Source organism: Nelumbo nucifera, chromosome 2 (assembly GCF_055504915.1).
Source record: "Nelumbo nucifera cultivar China Antique chromosome 2, China Antique-T2T, whole genome shotgun sequence".
In the NCBI taxonomy this organism is placed as follows: Eukaryota; Viridiplantae; Streptophyta; class Magnoliopsida; order Proteales; family Nelumbonaceae; genus Nelumbo; species Nelumbo nucifera.
The window spans coordinates 88,339,518-88,356,156 of NC_142650.1; the positions used below are offsets into that span (position 1 = coordinate 88,339,518).

General features: G+C 37.0%; 1 pseudogene; it reads left to right on the forward strand.

The window, feature by feature from the left end:
• Positions 1-3,058: 3,058 nt before the first annotated feature.
• LOC104606078 (uncharacterized) lies at positions 3,059-8,173 on the forward strand (annotated as a pseudogene).
• The last annotated feature ends 8,466 nt before the right edge of the window (positions 8,174-16,639 follow it).

Genomic DNA, 16,639 nt, shown 5'->3' on the forward strand with positions numbered 1-16,639 from the left:
CAAGAGAATAGGGCATTGTAAGGGAAGCGTCTCGTACGAGAGTGGCATGTGATGAAACAACTATTGAGAGGAAGATTTCTACTTGCATATCATGAACAGATTCTGTTCCAACAATTCCAGAACTGTGTACAGGGAAAACAAATAGTGGCAGAATACACAGAGGAATTTCTGAGGATGCAGACCTGCTGGAATCTTAGAGAGACAGAAGATCAATAGATTGTTAGATACATCAACTGCCTGAGGTATGCTATACAAGATAAATTGGGGATGTAGACTATATGGTCTATTGGTGAAGCCCACAATTTGGCACTCAAAGCGGAGAGGTTTCTAGTGCATCAATCAACAAGTAGAACGAAGAATTATAAGCACACATAAGTAGAGCTCCAGAAGTCTTCTACCGCCAAGGATAAGTAGCTTGAGGTTGCTAATTAGACCCGACCATCTGGAACAGAACCTAGAAAGGCTCATTCAAAAGGAGGAGATCTCATAGCAGCGGAAGATCTTCCAATCCAAGTGCTCGGTCAACCAAAAGGTCTCTGACCTGAGTATAGACAACTAGAGCTGTGAGAATTATGTTTCCAAGGCACTGGTTGATCACTTGCAATTGACAATAGAACCACATTCGGCCCCTTATCAGATCGGGTGGATCAAGAAGGGACATGCCATTAAGGTTTCAAAAATTTGTAAGGTTCCTTTCTCATTGGGTAAATTTTTTAAAGACACTGTCACGTGTGATGTAGTAGATATGGATGCATGTCATGTGTTGTTGGGGCATCCATAGCAATATGATGTTGATTTTACACATAGGGGTAGACAGAATATGTATGTATTTAGATGGGAGAACAAGAGGATTGTTCTTGTAATGGAGATCGAGGTGCTGACCAAATGGCTCAAGCTAATATTCCCAAATATTCTCAAGATCCTTTGCAAGGAATTGGTGGGCCAATGACTAGGGCAAGGACAAAGAGGATGAAAGAGGCTCTACAAGGTTTAATCATGAAAGTGCGTGACAAAGAGGCTGTTTTAGAAGATTATAAGACTGTTCTAGCAGTTCCCAAAACTTCACCAAGGATAATCACCTATCTTTATGTACAAGACGATGTGCAAGGCTTAGAACTTGAAGAATAAAGCTTGATGGGCTTGACGCATGGACATGATAAGAAAATGCCCAATTCGCATGCTAAGATGTATTGATGGGCTTGTTTTGTCTTGTTTTGTTTTACTTTGACTTTTTTATACTTAGTTATCATTAGTTGTAGTATTTTATAAGGATTCCTATTTCAAAGCAGATTTGTTTTCCTAAATTAAAGGGATTCTCATCAGTTAGGTGTTTCCTAATAAGATAATCATTAGTTAGGAGTTTTCTTATAAGATTAGGAGTTTCTTTATAAGATAATGATGTTTATATGCCTATATAAAGGCCACAACTATGTAAAACGAAAATCATGAATAATATAGTGGCATTTTCAGCAAACTTAGCTTTGCCTTCTTGTGTTCTTGGTAGAATACAATATATTGACTTATCAAGGGAGTGATCAACCTTTGTGGCGTCTTCAAGATTGGATTCTTTAAGGACTTAGTTTCCTTAAGGTTCTAATCTGATCAACTACAACTTGTTTTCTAGCTTCTGGGTACGCATAGGAACTTGATTCAAGAGTTCCTAGAGCAGGCCATCTAGTGGGTTCTTATCATTTGGTATCAGAGCCTTGGTTCTAGAATTAGGTTACTTATCCTTTGCTTATCCTTGTTTTGTGTTTTTCTTTGATCTTTGTGTGTTTCTTGTGTTGTCCTTGCATAGTTTCTTTGAATTCTTCCATTCGACTTCTTTGTGTTTTCGAATAGAGTCAATTCTGTTTTTATGTGTTTAGTTTGGCAAAAAAAAAAAAAGAGAAGAAAAGAAAAAAAAAGAGACAGAAAAAAAACATCAAATTCAAAAAAAAAGGAGGGGGAGTTAGATTGCAGATCTGATTTTTTTCATTCTCCCAGCATGAATGGGATTTCTTGAATTGCAAGATCATATTCCTATAAGTCATACGAGTTCTTTCCTTTTTTTGGGATTGACTAGTTTAACTAATTCAAGAGCCAGCTGTATAATCCTTTTTGAACTGGGATTTCTTTTCCTTAAATAGTTGTCTTACTATATTAATTAGTACTAATCCTTATCAAATAAGGATTCTTGTGTCTAAATTAATTTAATTTCATGATCCATTGTAGAAGGTTGTTTTGGTGTATTCTAGTGATTTCTTTTGCATGTCTTTTGCTTCATTTTGAAGTTTTCTTATTTTTTTTGGCTCCTATAATTGATTTTTTTCCTTCCTTATTTCTATCATTTTCCTCAACTAAGTTTTTAAAATTCTGATTTTGAGATTTGCCACAATCTAACCGATTGCTCCTTGATATTTGTTGATATTGATTCTGTTAAGAACATAAAGGGGGCTGGCTTGAGTAGAAAAAAAAAAGGCAAAAAGAGGTAAGATCGTGATAACCATATGATTTGAGTGCAAACACATGAGGGAGTGTGTAAGGAACAAAAAAAAAAGAAGCAAAGAGAGGTAAGGAACAAAATTCTTTTATTTCCAACGAGTTTTTGCAGGTTATAATCATGAGTATTGAAGGAGAACCACAAGAGATTGACATGAAATTATTCATAAAGGCTATTAATGAACAATTTAGAAAGTTGAATGCGAGGCTGGATGATTTGCAATCCCCATCTATTTCTAAGTCCACTAGAAGACGTGTGTTTGAGGAAGAAGAGGAAGATGATTCGGATTTGGAGGAATCAAGTTCTAAAGGAGGCAAGAAGGCAGTTTCCAAAAGAGATAGCAATTTGGGTAGCATAAAGATGAAGATTTCGACCTTTCAAGGAAAGAATGATCCCGAATTATACTTAGAGTGAGAAAGAAAGGTTGAGCACGTATTTGATTGCCATGATTACTCCGATGAGAAGAAAGTAAAACTAGCAACCGTGGAGTTCACGGATTATGCAAGCATATGGTGGGATCAATTGGTGATCAATAGGCGTAGGAATGGAGAGAGGCCAATTCGGTCATGGGAAGAGATGAAATTGGTAATGCGCAACAGATTTATACCTAGCCATTACTATAGAGATTTGCATAGAAACTTGCAGGGGCTGGTTCATGGTTCCATGAGTGTAGAGGACTATTACAAAGAGATGGAGATAGCCATGATTAGAGCAAACATAGAGGAGGATCGAGAAGCAACAATGGCTAGATTTATTGGCAGCTTGAACAAGGAGATTGCTGATGTGGTTGATTTACAACACTATGTGGAGATGGATGAGCTGTTGCACAAAGCCATCAAAGTGGAGAAGCAAATCAAATCAAAAGGGTTCAGATCTGGTTCTTCATGGAAACCTAATTGGAAGGACAACAAAGCTGCATCAAAAACAAAAGAGGAAGTAAAGCAAAAGGATCCGATTACTGTTCATATAGGTAAAACCAAAACTAAAACTTCTTCTAAGTCACACGATGTTAAGTGTTTTAGGTGCCAAGGATTCGGGCATATTGCTTCTCAATGCCCAAACAAAAGAGTTATGATTGTGTTGGAGAATGGAGAAATAGAAAGTGCTAGCTCAAGTGAGGATGAGATGCCACCATTAGAGGATTGTTCTGATGTTGAAGTTGCAGAACCCGTGCATGGTGATTTGCTGGTTACAAGGAAAGCCCTAAGTATACAGCCTAAGGATGATGGTGATGAGGAGCAACGTGAGCATATTTTTCACACAAGATGCCATGTGGAAGATAATGTATGTACTATGATTATTGATAGTAGAAGTTGTACTAATGTTGTTAGTACGTTGTTGGTAGATAAGCTGAATTTGCATACCATAAAGCATCCTAAACCGTACAAATTGCAATGGCTGAATGAATGTAGAGAAGTGAGGGTAACCAAACAAGTTCTGGTTTCCTTTTCAATTAGCAAATACGAGGATGAGGTTCTATGTGATGTGGCACCAATGCATGTTGGTCATATATTGGTTGGCCGACCATGGCAGTTTGATAGGAAGGTTACACATGATGGGTATAAAAACCATTATTTTTATTGTAATGAATAACCGAATTATTGTACTAACCCCTCTCAAACCTTTGTAAGCTTATGAAGATCAGATTAGGATAGCAAGAGAGTGCAAAATGAGAGAAGAACAAGAGTGTGAGCGAGAGGAAAAGAAAAAGAAAGAAAATGAACAAGCAAAAGCAAAGAGAGCAAGTGAGACCGAGAGGAAAGGTGCAAGTGGAAAGAGTGAGGCTGAGAGAAAAATTGGGGAGAAAAGTGTACAAAAAGGAGAGAAAAGCAAGGGAATGAGTGAAAAAAATGAGGTTAAGAGTGTCATGATTGCAAAGCAGCAACTACTTGTACTTATGTACAAGGATGTTTACTTTTCTACCAATGACCAAACCCCTCTTTGCCTAGTGTTGTTGTGTCTTTATTGCAAGAATTTGAGGACCTATTTCCCGAGGAGATTCCCCATAGATTACCTCCCTTAAGAGGTATTGATCATCAAATAGACTTCATACCCAGTTCCGCCATACCAAATTGACTTGCTTATAGAGCTAATTCCGAGGAAACAAAGGAGATACAAAGGCAAGTGGATGAGTTGGTGCAAAAGGGTTTTGTAAGGGAGAGTCTTAGCCCATGTTCGGTTCCTGTCATCTTAGTCCCAAAGAAAGATGGAAAATGGCATATGTGTGTGGACTGCCGAGCCATTAACAAAATAACAGTTAAGTATAGACATCCTAGCCCTAGATTAGATGATATGCTTGATGAATTGCATGGCTCTTGTTTGTTTTTTAAGATTGATTTAAGGAATGGCTATTATCAAATTCACATGAAAGAGGGAGATGAATGGAAGACAACATTTAAAACTAAATATGGATTGTATGAGTGGTTAGTAATGCCTTTTAGTTTAACTAATGCACCTAGTACATTCATGAGGTTAATGAATCATGTCTTGCGCGCTTTCATAGGGAAATTTGTGGTAGTTTACTTTGATGACATTTTAGTTTATAGCAAAAATTTGGATGAACATGTAAAATACTTGCATGGTGTTTTTAGTGTGTTAAGAGAGCACCAATGGTATGCTAATCTTAAGAAGTTCACATTTTGCATGGAATCTGTTGTATTTCTTGGATTTGTTGTTAGTTCACAGGGTATTAGTGTTGATGAAGAGAAGGTAAAGGCAATGAGGGACTGGCCTACACCTAAGAATGCAAACGAGGTAAGAAGTTTTCATGGTTTAGCAAGTTTTTATCGAAGGTTTGTTAAAGATTTTAGTTCTATTGCTGCACCTTTAAATGAACTTGTTAAAAAGAATGTTGTTTTTAAGTGGGATGAAGTGCATGATCGAGCTTTCAAAACTTTGAAAGATAAGCTAACTAATGCACCTTTGTTGTGTTTGCCTAACTTTGATAAAGCTTTTGAGGTAGAATGTGAAGCATCCAAAATTGGAATAGGGGTTGTTTTGATGCAAGAATCCAAACCAATTGCTTATTTTAGTGAAAAGTTAAGTGGGGCAGCTTTGAATTATCCTACTTATGACAAGGAACTTTATGCATTAGTGAGGACTCTTCAAACATGGCAGCATTACTTGTGGCCAAGGGAATTCATCATTCATTCTAATCATGAGAACTTAAAGTTCTTGAAATCCCAAGGTAAGCTTAATAAAAGGCATGCTAAGTGGCTGGAGTTCATAGAAACTGATGGAGGGTGATTTGGCCCGACCTCGTAGCATAGGTACACGTGGGCGTGACCTTGCTCAAACAGTGATTCAGCATGACAATGCAACGAGCGTGAGCACAACTCGTAGGGAAAGTCCCACCGAGTTCAGTACGGCAATTCGGCAGGTAAACTACTCGCCGGAAGCTGCCTTACCCGCACCTCCTCCCCGGGGTTAAGGCACTTTGGGGGGTCCCGAGTTCAGGGCACCCTGACCCCTTTTAAGACCTGAGCTCCTCCCAATAGACCTCGGGCCACTCCTAGGCAAGAACGCATCGATCCTTCTCCGGACACCCCGAGGCACAAACACCTCGGGTCAGCTAGCTTGGCATAACTGGCTACAGGCAACCCATCACTCAAAGGACAGCTCGACTCAAGGTAATTTGTAGGAGAGCAGTTTCGTATACCACAAGAGGGCTTCCTGCTCGACCGCCGTACCCGAAAAATCTGTGGACAGCAGGCATGTCTCCCTCATCGCACCTGCCACCTTTAGAAAGGTGTCCCGCACCAAACAGACACGTACCCTGCAACGACGGCCCCGCGCGTGCCACCTCAGCTTTGCCTGTAACGGCTGTGGCAGATTGACAGTGGTGGTTATACCTGGCTTGTCAGAAGACAGAGGGCCTGAAGTAACGGAATTCAGTTATAAGGGGCTTATTCTCAAGGAACAAGATATCTTCGAATCACTTGTGCAACCTGCACTCTTAGCCTTCGTTTTCCTTCTGCTTCTTGCACACAATACTAACTTAAGCATCAGAGTGTTCCCGCCGGGAGTTCTTCCTCTTTCCTCTCGTCTCAGGTACCTCTCAGGAGACACGCGAGCACCAAGTAGGAGTGACCAGATTGCGCTACATCAGAAACGTTTCCTTATGTGATCAGGTACAAACATGGAAATGAAAATGTTGTTGCTGATGCATTATCTAGGAGGTATGCATTACTTACATCTTTACAAACTAAGTTACTTGGTTTTGAATTGCTTAAGGACTTGTATGCTAATGAGTCTGATTTCAGCCAAGTATGGAATGCATGTTATAAGTGTGTGTTTAATGATTTATATAGGCATGAAGGATTTCTGTTTAAGAAAGATAAATTGTGTGTGCCTATTTGTTCTATTCGTGAGTTACTTGTTAGAGAAACTCATGGAGGCAGCTTGATGGGGCACTTTGGTGTACAAAAGACTTTAGATATATTGTGCGAGCATTTTTATTGGCCTAATATGAAGCATGATGTACAATCTGTTTGTGATAAGTGCATTACGTGTAGGTAAGCAAAATCTAAAGTTAAACCGCATGGCTTGTATACCCCTTTAGTAGTGCCTAAGCAACCTTGGATTGATATTTCTATGGATTTTGTTTTAGAGTTACCAAGGTCTCAAAGTGGTAAGGACAACATATTTGTTGTTGTTGATCGGTTTAGTAAAATGGGTCATTTCATTGCTTGTTCTAAAACCAATGATGCAACACATATTGCTGACTTGTTCTTTAAAGAAGTTGTTCGTTTGCATGGTTTGCCTAAGACAATTGTTAGTGATAGAGATGTTAAGTTCTTAAGTCATTTTTGGCGCACTTTATGGAATAAATTAGGAACTAAACTCTTGTTTTCTACTGTTGCACATCCTCAAACGGATGGTCAAACTGAAGTAGTCAATAGGACACTCACTACTTTATTGCGTGCTATCATTCAAAAGAACTTAAGGCAGTGGAAGATGTGTTTTCCACATATTGAGTTTGCATATAACAGGTCTGTTCATTCTACTACTTTTTCACCTTTTGAATTTGTTTATGGCTTTAATCCTTTAATTCCTGTGGATATATTACCTTTGCCTACTAATGAACATGTGAATCTTGATGGACAGAAAAATGCAGTTTTTGTGAAGGATTTACATGCCAAGGTTCGAGTTAACATTGAAAGGAAGAATGAGCAATATGCTAAGCAAGCTAATAAGGGACGTTTGAAGGTTGTTTTTGAACCTGGAGATTGGGTTTGGGTGCACATGCGTAAGGAGAGGTTTCCTACACAAAGGAAATCAAAATTGCAGCTTAGAGGAGATGGACCTTTTCAAGTCTTGGAAAGAATCGATGATAACGCCTACAAGCTAGATTTTCTAAGCAACTATGGTAATGATAGTGCGACTTTTAATGTTGCTGATTTATCTTTGTTTGATGTAGGTGATTCAAGGACGAATCCTTTCAAGGAAGGAGGGAATAATGGAGATCGGGGTGCTGGTCAAATGACTCAAGCTAATATTCCCAAATATTCTCAAGATCCTTTGCAAGGAATCGATGAGCCAATGACTAGGGCAAGGACAAAGAGGATGGAAGAGGCTCTACAAGGTTTAATCATGGAAGTGTGTGACAAAGAGGCTGCTCTAGAAGATTCTAAGACTGTTCTAGCAGTTCCCAAAACTTCACCAAGGATAATCACCTATCTTTATGTGTAAGACGATGTGCAAGGCTTAGAACTTGAAGAACGAAGCTTGATGGGCTTGGCGCATGGACATGATAAGAAAATGCCCAATTCGCATGCTAAGATATATTGATGGGCTTGTTTTGTCTTGTTTTGTTTTACTTTGACTTTTCTATGCTTAGTTGTCATTAGTTGTAGTCTTTTATAAGGATTCCTATTTCAAAGCAGATTTGTTTTCCTAAATTAAAGGGATCCTTATCATTTAGGTGTTTCCTGATAAGATAATCATTAGTTAGGAGTTTCTTTATAAGATAATGATGTTTACATGCCTATATAAAGGCCACAAGTATGTAAAACGAAAATCATGAATAATACAGTGGTATTTTCAGCAAACTTAGCTTTGCCTTCTTGTGTTCTTGGTAGAATACAATATATTGACTTATCAAGGGAGTGATCAACCATCTACCCCCTGCCAAATATGCTTCATTATTAGATGAGCCCAAAGGAAAGCAAGATCCTAAGAGAGAAAGTGGAGCTACTACAAAAAGGGCATATAGCCCATGTGCAATATCTACATTGCTGACACGAAAGAAGGATAGAAGCTAGAGGATGTGTGTTGATAATCGTGCCATCAACAAGATCACCATCTGATACAAATTTCCTATCCCTCGGTTGGATAATACGTTGGACTTGTTGGGAGGATCCAAGATGTTCTCCAAAATTGACCTAAAGAATAGATATCATCAAATCTGTATCAATCTTGGCGATGAATGAAAAATGGTGTTCAAAACTAAGGAGGGCTTATACAAGTTGTTGGTGATGCCCTTCGGACTGTCAAATGCTCTTAGCACGTTCATGTGACTGATGAATCTTGTACTCAGACCCTTTTATCGGCAAGTTTGTAGTGGTCTATTTTGATGATATTCTGATCCATAACAAATATGAGGGAAAGCATATACAACATCTAAGGGAAGTACTGATGGTACTATAGGAGAATGAGCTCTATGTCAATCTAAAAAAATGCCACCTCATAACCAACAAATTGATGTTTCTTTGTTATATAGTTGGTGCTGATGGGATACATGTGGATGATCAAAAGATCTAAGCTATTCGTGATTGGCCATCTCCAAAGACTGTGACGGATGTACACAACTCTCATGGTTTGGCCACTTTTCACAGAAGATTTATCCTAAATTTCAGCAGCATTGTAGCCCCCATCACCAACTATTTGAAGAAAGGGATGTTTGAGTGGATAAAAGAGACTAAAAGAAGCTTTACTGAAATCAAGGAGAGGTTATCTTTTGCACCGTTACTAGCTTTACCAGACTTTGACAAAGTCTTCGAGTTAGAGTGTGATACAAGTGGGGTTGGAATCGGTGGTGTTCTATCTCAGGAAGGTAAACCAGTAGCCTACTTTAGTGAGAAATTAAATGAGGCATGACAGAAATGGTCAACATATAAATAGAAGATGTAAGCAATTATTCGAGCTCTTAAGAATTGGGAGCATTATCTGATTTAGGGGGAATTTGTGATCTATTCAAACCACCAATCACTGAAGTATTTCAGAAAATAGTGGCACCTCAACAAGATGCATGCTAGGTGGTTAACTTTTTTAGAGCAGTTTCATTATGTTATCAAGCATAAATCTAGCGCTTCAAACCATGTAGCTGATGTGTTGAGCAAACACTCCACTCTGCTCATCACTCTAAGTAATGAAGTTGTTGGGTTCGAGTGCTTGGAGGTGCTTTATGAAACCAATGATGACTTTGGCAACATATGGGAGAAAAATACCACCACACAGCCTATGGGTGATTTTCTTGTATAGGATGGTTTTTTGTTCAAGGGAAACAAGTTGTGCCTCCATAGAACATCCTTCTTAGACAAGGTGATTCGTGAATTACATGTTGGAGGTTTGGGTGGCCATCTTGGCAGAGACAAGACAATCAGTAGCATGGAAGAAAGGTATTATTGGCCTCAATTGAAGAAGGATGTCGGAAATTATGTTAGAAAGTGCCCTGTCTGTCAAGTCACAAAGGGGCATTAAAACGTAGGTCTTTACATGCCTCTGCCAGTGCCATTAGAAGCTTGGGAGGATTTATCTATGGGCTTTGTGTTAGGACTCCCCATAACTTAGAGAGTGGTATATTCTGTGTTCGTGGTAGTCAATTGGTTTTCAAAGAAAGTGCATTTCATTCCTTGCTGCAAGACTACTAATGTAGCACATGTGGAAAAATTATTCTTCTAGGAGATTGTGCGCCTACATAGAGTGCCTAAGTCCATCACCTAAGATTTGAACAGTAAGTTTCTAACTCACTTCTGGTTGACTTTATAGAAGCTATTTAATACTGAACTTAATTTCAGTAGCATGGCACATCGTCAGACGGATGGACAGACTTAGGTAGCAAACAAAACTTTGGACAATTTGATTAAGAGCATTTGTGGTGACAAGCCTAAACAATGGGACAACACTTTGGATCAAGCAGAATTTGCATTTAACAGCACTGTTCATTGTTCAATGGAGAGATCTCCATTCTCCATCATCTACACGAAGGAGCCTAGGCATGCTCTAGATCTGGTAAAGTTGCCTAATGTTTCTCATACGAGTGTCACAACTAGAGCTATGGCTGAACATCACCAAGTTACTGTAGCAGAGGTGAAACAAAAGCTAGAAGAGTCCAACGCCAAGTACAAGGTAGCGGCTGACAAGTGACGACGAGTGAAGGTATTTGATGTAGGAGAGCATGTGATGGTGTTCTATCATAAGGAGCGGTTTCCTGTTGGTACCTATAGAAAATTGAAGCTAAAGAAGTATGGTCCCTACTGGATCATAAGGAAAATCAATGACAATGCTTATGTTGTTGATCTTCCTGAGGACATGAATATCTCTAGAGCCTTAATGTTGCTAATTTAATTTGCACGAGTACTTTCCATCTAATGGTCCATCTTATCTAGAGATTAACTCAAGGACGAGTTTCTTTCAAGTAGAGGGGAATGATGTGGAATATCTTGCAAATAAATACATTGAGCAATTTGATAGGAAGAAACTGCCTATAAAGGAATAAAAGGATAAAAACACATAGTCCTATGAAAACGCTAAACTTTCTTATTTGTTTCTTTTTTGAGTTTCTTAGTCTATTAGAGTTTTCATTTGTTTGTTTTCTTTTAGATTAGTTATGAAAGGCGTATGAGTTGTCTCCTTTCCTATTTGTTTCCTTAGGAATTGGTTTCCTATTTTGAGTAAGTTTGTAATTCAAAGCCTATAAAAGGGACCCTAAGCTTTATAGGCAATGAATTTCAAATACAATTTCTTTAGAGGGTTTCTCTTATGTTTTGGTGCATTACCAGAGTTTCAACCATGGTTTCCGTCCTGCATCACTTGCCATGTATAGGCAGTGAATTTCAAATACAATTTCTTTAGAGGGTTTCACTTGCCACGGTTTCCGTCCTGCATCACTAGGTGTTAGAGAATAAAAACTTATTTATGAACCTCACCTAATTGTGCTTTTAGGTTGAACATTTGCTTGAGATGGAATCAGAACCTCTTTGATCAAGTGGTTTAGTGTTTCATTAATTGAATTTCAGCATAAAGCATGAATGGGCTTGTGTTTGTTCATGCTTCAAGCCTGATAGGCTTTTGGGTGAGAGATAGTGTATCAGAAAATAAAAACCTATTCAAGGACCTCATCTAACTATATTAAGTTGTTGGGTTTAATAGTTCATTGAAACTAGGAATTACAATACAAGGTTTTGTATAGGGGTGAAGTACACCAGAGAATGACTATCTTGCTAATTCAGAGGTTATAAACTTATAATACACCATTTATATAAGCCAAAGGAACCTCCATGTGGCATAAATAAGTTGTTTTATCAAGCAAGCTTCCATAATTGAGCCAATTAAGAGACCCTTTTAATGTTTTTTTTTTTTTTTGTTTTTTGTAATTCATATATTGACAAGTATTCCAAGTTTTTGTGGAACCAATAAGAATATTTTCTTGATACATTCTACTTAATTTATTATTTTCTGGAAATGATATATCTCATCATTCTACGTATGGTTTACAATGGCTTATTTATTTATTTTTTCTCTTTATAGATATGAATAGATTATTTTGTTATTTAACTGCAGTCAAATTCCTCTGGCGGGAAGAATATCTACCATTAAAAAATAGCATGATGAAATGTTATTGCTGGTAATAGATAAAATGTTATTGCTTTAAATTTTGTGATATTTTCCATCACCAACATTAATTAATTAATAGTTTTGTATAATTGCTACCAGTGATTATCACCTTTTCCTATTTTCTACTATTGGTTTTATTAATTTTATGTGGAAAAGATATTTTTCTCTTGTCCATCTTGAAACTTTCCATTTCTTAACTTTCTATGTCTATCATATGTTAATGTATTTACTTGCATTTGTCTTAGGACTTCAAATAAAAAATTTCTCAAGTTTAAATAATTATATATGTTCATCAAAATTGATAAGTTATATTGAATCCAAAGTTATCTATAGTACTGATAAATAAATCAATTAAATAAGAAAAATTATGATTTAGATTTTCAAAATGCTTTTGCATAAGCAGCATTCATTATATTTCTCCATAAAACTAGTTAGGACCGGCGTGATGCACGAACTTTATTTATGAGCAAAATTATTGATGGAGCTCTATGACATTTTCAATTTGATGGTGTTCATCTAAGTTCAATTCAAGTATTATTTTTTGAGGTTATGTCTTGTTTATCCAATCACAACATCTAAGTTGCGCTTTAGTGAGAGTGGCCAATTTCCTATTCTCTAGATAAATATGTATTATTTTCTTTTGTATCTTAATACTAATTTTTATTATTTTTTTGAAAATATTTTTTAATAATTTTTATTGGTTTATTATTATTTTTAGGTAAAATTATAAGAAAAACGTCATCTTATAACACAATTCTACAAATCATCTTTGTGCTTTGATCTAACAAAGGCCTCCCCCATAGTTTTGAGAAAAAAAGTGCAAATACCTCCTTTCCCTTGGCTCTTTGGTAACAAAGACATTGAAGTTACCAAAATACCTTTATTATTTTTAATGCATTATCCTACATAACTTAAATTTTCAACTTTACTCTCCACTAATTTATTTTGCTAGACAACTTTCAAATAATAATTCTACTTAACTTCTTAGACAAATGTAAAAAGGCCGAAGTAAAACTAATGCATTACATCAACATTTTTTTTTATTTGGAATGCTTACTAAGGGAAGGTATTTGCACATTTTTTCAAATAATAGGGGAGGTTTTTGTTAGGGTTAAAACACTGGGGAGTTTCATAGGATTGTTAGAAAACCCAAGGAGATTTTTATAATTTTCCTGATTTTTAAATAGAATTTAAATTGGTTTTAAAATAATTAAACTATGTTTAATTTAATGAAGTAATGGAGATGAAAGAGAATTAGTGGCATGAGTTATTGAGGGAGAGAGTAAATGGCGTAATTAATGAGGAGTGCTAAAAGTCTTAAAGGTGATTGGTTACTTGAGTTCTTTTATTCAATTTTAAAATTAAAGAAATTAAAAAAAACCAGAAAAAAGCTAAGTGGCTTTGAGAATAAACCAAAGATTTGGAAAATGCCAACTTGGCACATTGCATTTTAATATATAGATATAGATGGACAGAAAAATTTTCAGACTATATTGAAACATTTCAGCTATTATTTCTGCCTCTTTTATAGTGAAAAGTGAAAACTCTATATTCCCAACTCTCTTCAATTTGTATTGATGTTAATGAATGATAATTAGGAAAACAAAGTTTCTATTGTATAAGATGGAAAAATGTAGATAATATTTTATCATGAGATAGATTTTGCATCTATTTTCATATTGAAACAAATGGAATGTTAATTAATATCCTAGCTGTCAAATAGTTGCAAAATTGTTTAATGTTTAACACAGCAAGTTCATCAAAGTGATGAGTTATTAATAATATCATCCATCAAAGGGGTAGGAGGGAGTTATCAATACTCAACTAAGTATTATCCCAACTCTATGAAGTCAGTTAAATGTGTCTGCCATTTTGCTTTGTTTAGTTTATTGCCATATCAATTGTTAAGGTATAGGCCCATATATCATTTCTCACCACTTCAACCTATGCCCATTTTGGTCAGCTCTTGGCTCTAATAGATCCTTCAACCTTTTACAGAACACTTGTCATTGGTGTTGTAAATGGTTTTTAAGGACTGATGAAACCATTTTGGTGTATTGTTATAGCTAATCCTAAGTTCACTTTTGATCTTGTCCTCTCTACTTTTCCACTCACTCATCTCAAAGTTGTTGGGCCTAATTACAACAGCATAAAACTTTCCTTTTAGCCTAAAGAAATCACATATTTGCTGTGTTCTCTATCCTCATTGTAACAAATTATATATCCAATAATAAAGCTATAAAATACAAACACCAACACACATTAAGTCTAGTAGTGTGTTGAATTCATTTCATTCTCTGTTGGTATTACAGCATAACTCAATCACTATATTTCTGCGGCTTCTAAAACTTCCACAAATGGGATAAACTATTCCAACCACATGATCCACTCAATTGAAAGGCAAGGCTAGCTCCTCCCAAGTTCAAAGCATCAAACAGTTTCGATCAAGAGAGCATACATATATACAACTGAATGGGAGAGTCAAGATCAAAATCATCATGAGTTGGTTGATTTCTTCACTTATATCAAGCCTATCATGGTTCGGGTTGTCGGATGTAAACCTCCTGAGGTATGGTCTATATATGCTCGAGAGATTGTACTCCAATTATACAAGAATTCTTCAATTTTGTTTTGAACCGAATGAACTAATTAATTAAGAAAGTATAACTTACGATCACTGAGTACCTTTTCAAAATAAAATCTATGGAAAAAATACGTACATGCCCATTAATTGCAGATTTCTGAATTCCACTGCAGACCTATAAAAATTCAAAATGCCAAATACCCCCACTTTATACATCAATGCCCATTCATGAATTGACATCAATTCCGAACTGGCACCTACCCCAACTGTATTTTGGGCCTAAAAATTCTGAACCTGGGCTGAATCGTCATTCTCCCTAAAATGTATTGTTAACTTTATACGTAGTAGTTTGATAATGTATCATCATAACTGATTTGCTTATTAAAAGGAGAAATACATTGCATCCCACTGCAGAATTCTAAAATTACAACCTTCCATCCATAGTTTATAATAGCCCCCCTATAAACCGCATCCTACCTTTGGATTTGGCATCAATCCACGGTCAAAAATCATCCCACCTATAGGGTAAGGTTAAGAATTCTGAGGTGGGCTTAACAGTCATTCTCCCTCTATTAAACATTCGAGGCAATTGCTCCAATTCAACCACTATTAGTACTCGCAGAGATCCAATGTCCATTGTTGCTCGACTATAAGAAACGTCTCCAACGGATGAGCGGACATACATGGTGACAGAGGTTGACATGGATCCCTTTTACAAATCTCGCTCATAGAGCCTACCTACTACTTTGACAAGCAATCTGCTATGTCGTCAAAACTAGTTTTATATATATATATATATACATATAATATTTGACCACAACAACTACCAAGATGGTGAGTTTGAATTTCATGATATAGATATTTTAAGCTTACTCGGGTGGGGCGTTAAAACTAGTTACATTATGATCAAAAACCAATTGGTTTTCAATATTTTAGTGGGTTTTGATTAATTCTAATAACTTTTTAGAAATTTGAAACTTGGGGTTGGTTCTAAAAAACTGGAATGGTCTCTAGTTCTCATGTCTTACAGCCCGATCGTCCAATTTGATCTAGGTGTTCTAACATTAATTGAAATCGTCCATTCTGAAAACTTTCTTCGTCTATCCTTGCTTTTGGAAATTCAAATAAGGATTTCTATATTTAATTAACCTGTGTTAATTGAATTTGACACTAATTAGAAAAAAACCATCATTTGCTGATGAAGAGTGATTTGGCCCGACCTAGTAAAGAGGGGACATGTGGATATGACCTGACTAAGAGATGACAATTCGGCTTAATGTAACCAGTCTGCAGCAGATCGAGTTCGGATATCCAACCACCCCAAGCTAAAGTGACATCGGGACAAGGCTACCTTGAGATGAGATCGCCTCGGTACCAGATCGCAACAAGAACACCTCGATGCCAAGGCACTTCGGCACTCAACCCAGTTTATGACTTAAAGACATCAGCTTGGGGATACCGACATGCCACTACGTGGTGGTACTGAAAACCCCTCCAATGGATCCCGGGCCTCATGAGATCACGTCACGTAACAGTTAGCATTATCTCCCCGACTGATTCGGGCGAAAGTGATGAACCTTATCGATTGGTAGTATTATCTTCCAACTAACACAGAAACGGGTCTTATCGTGACGAAGGTCCCGGAACTGATCTGCGAAACTTGCGAGGACTCGACTATATAAAGGCTCTACCCCCAGAGGTTCAAGGTACGTGTGATTTCTATGCTCTCTAGCTCT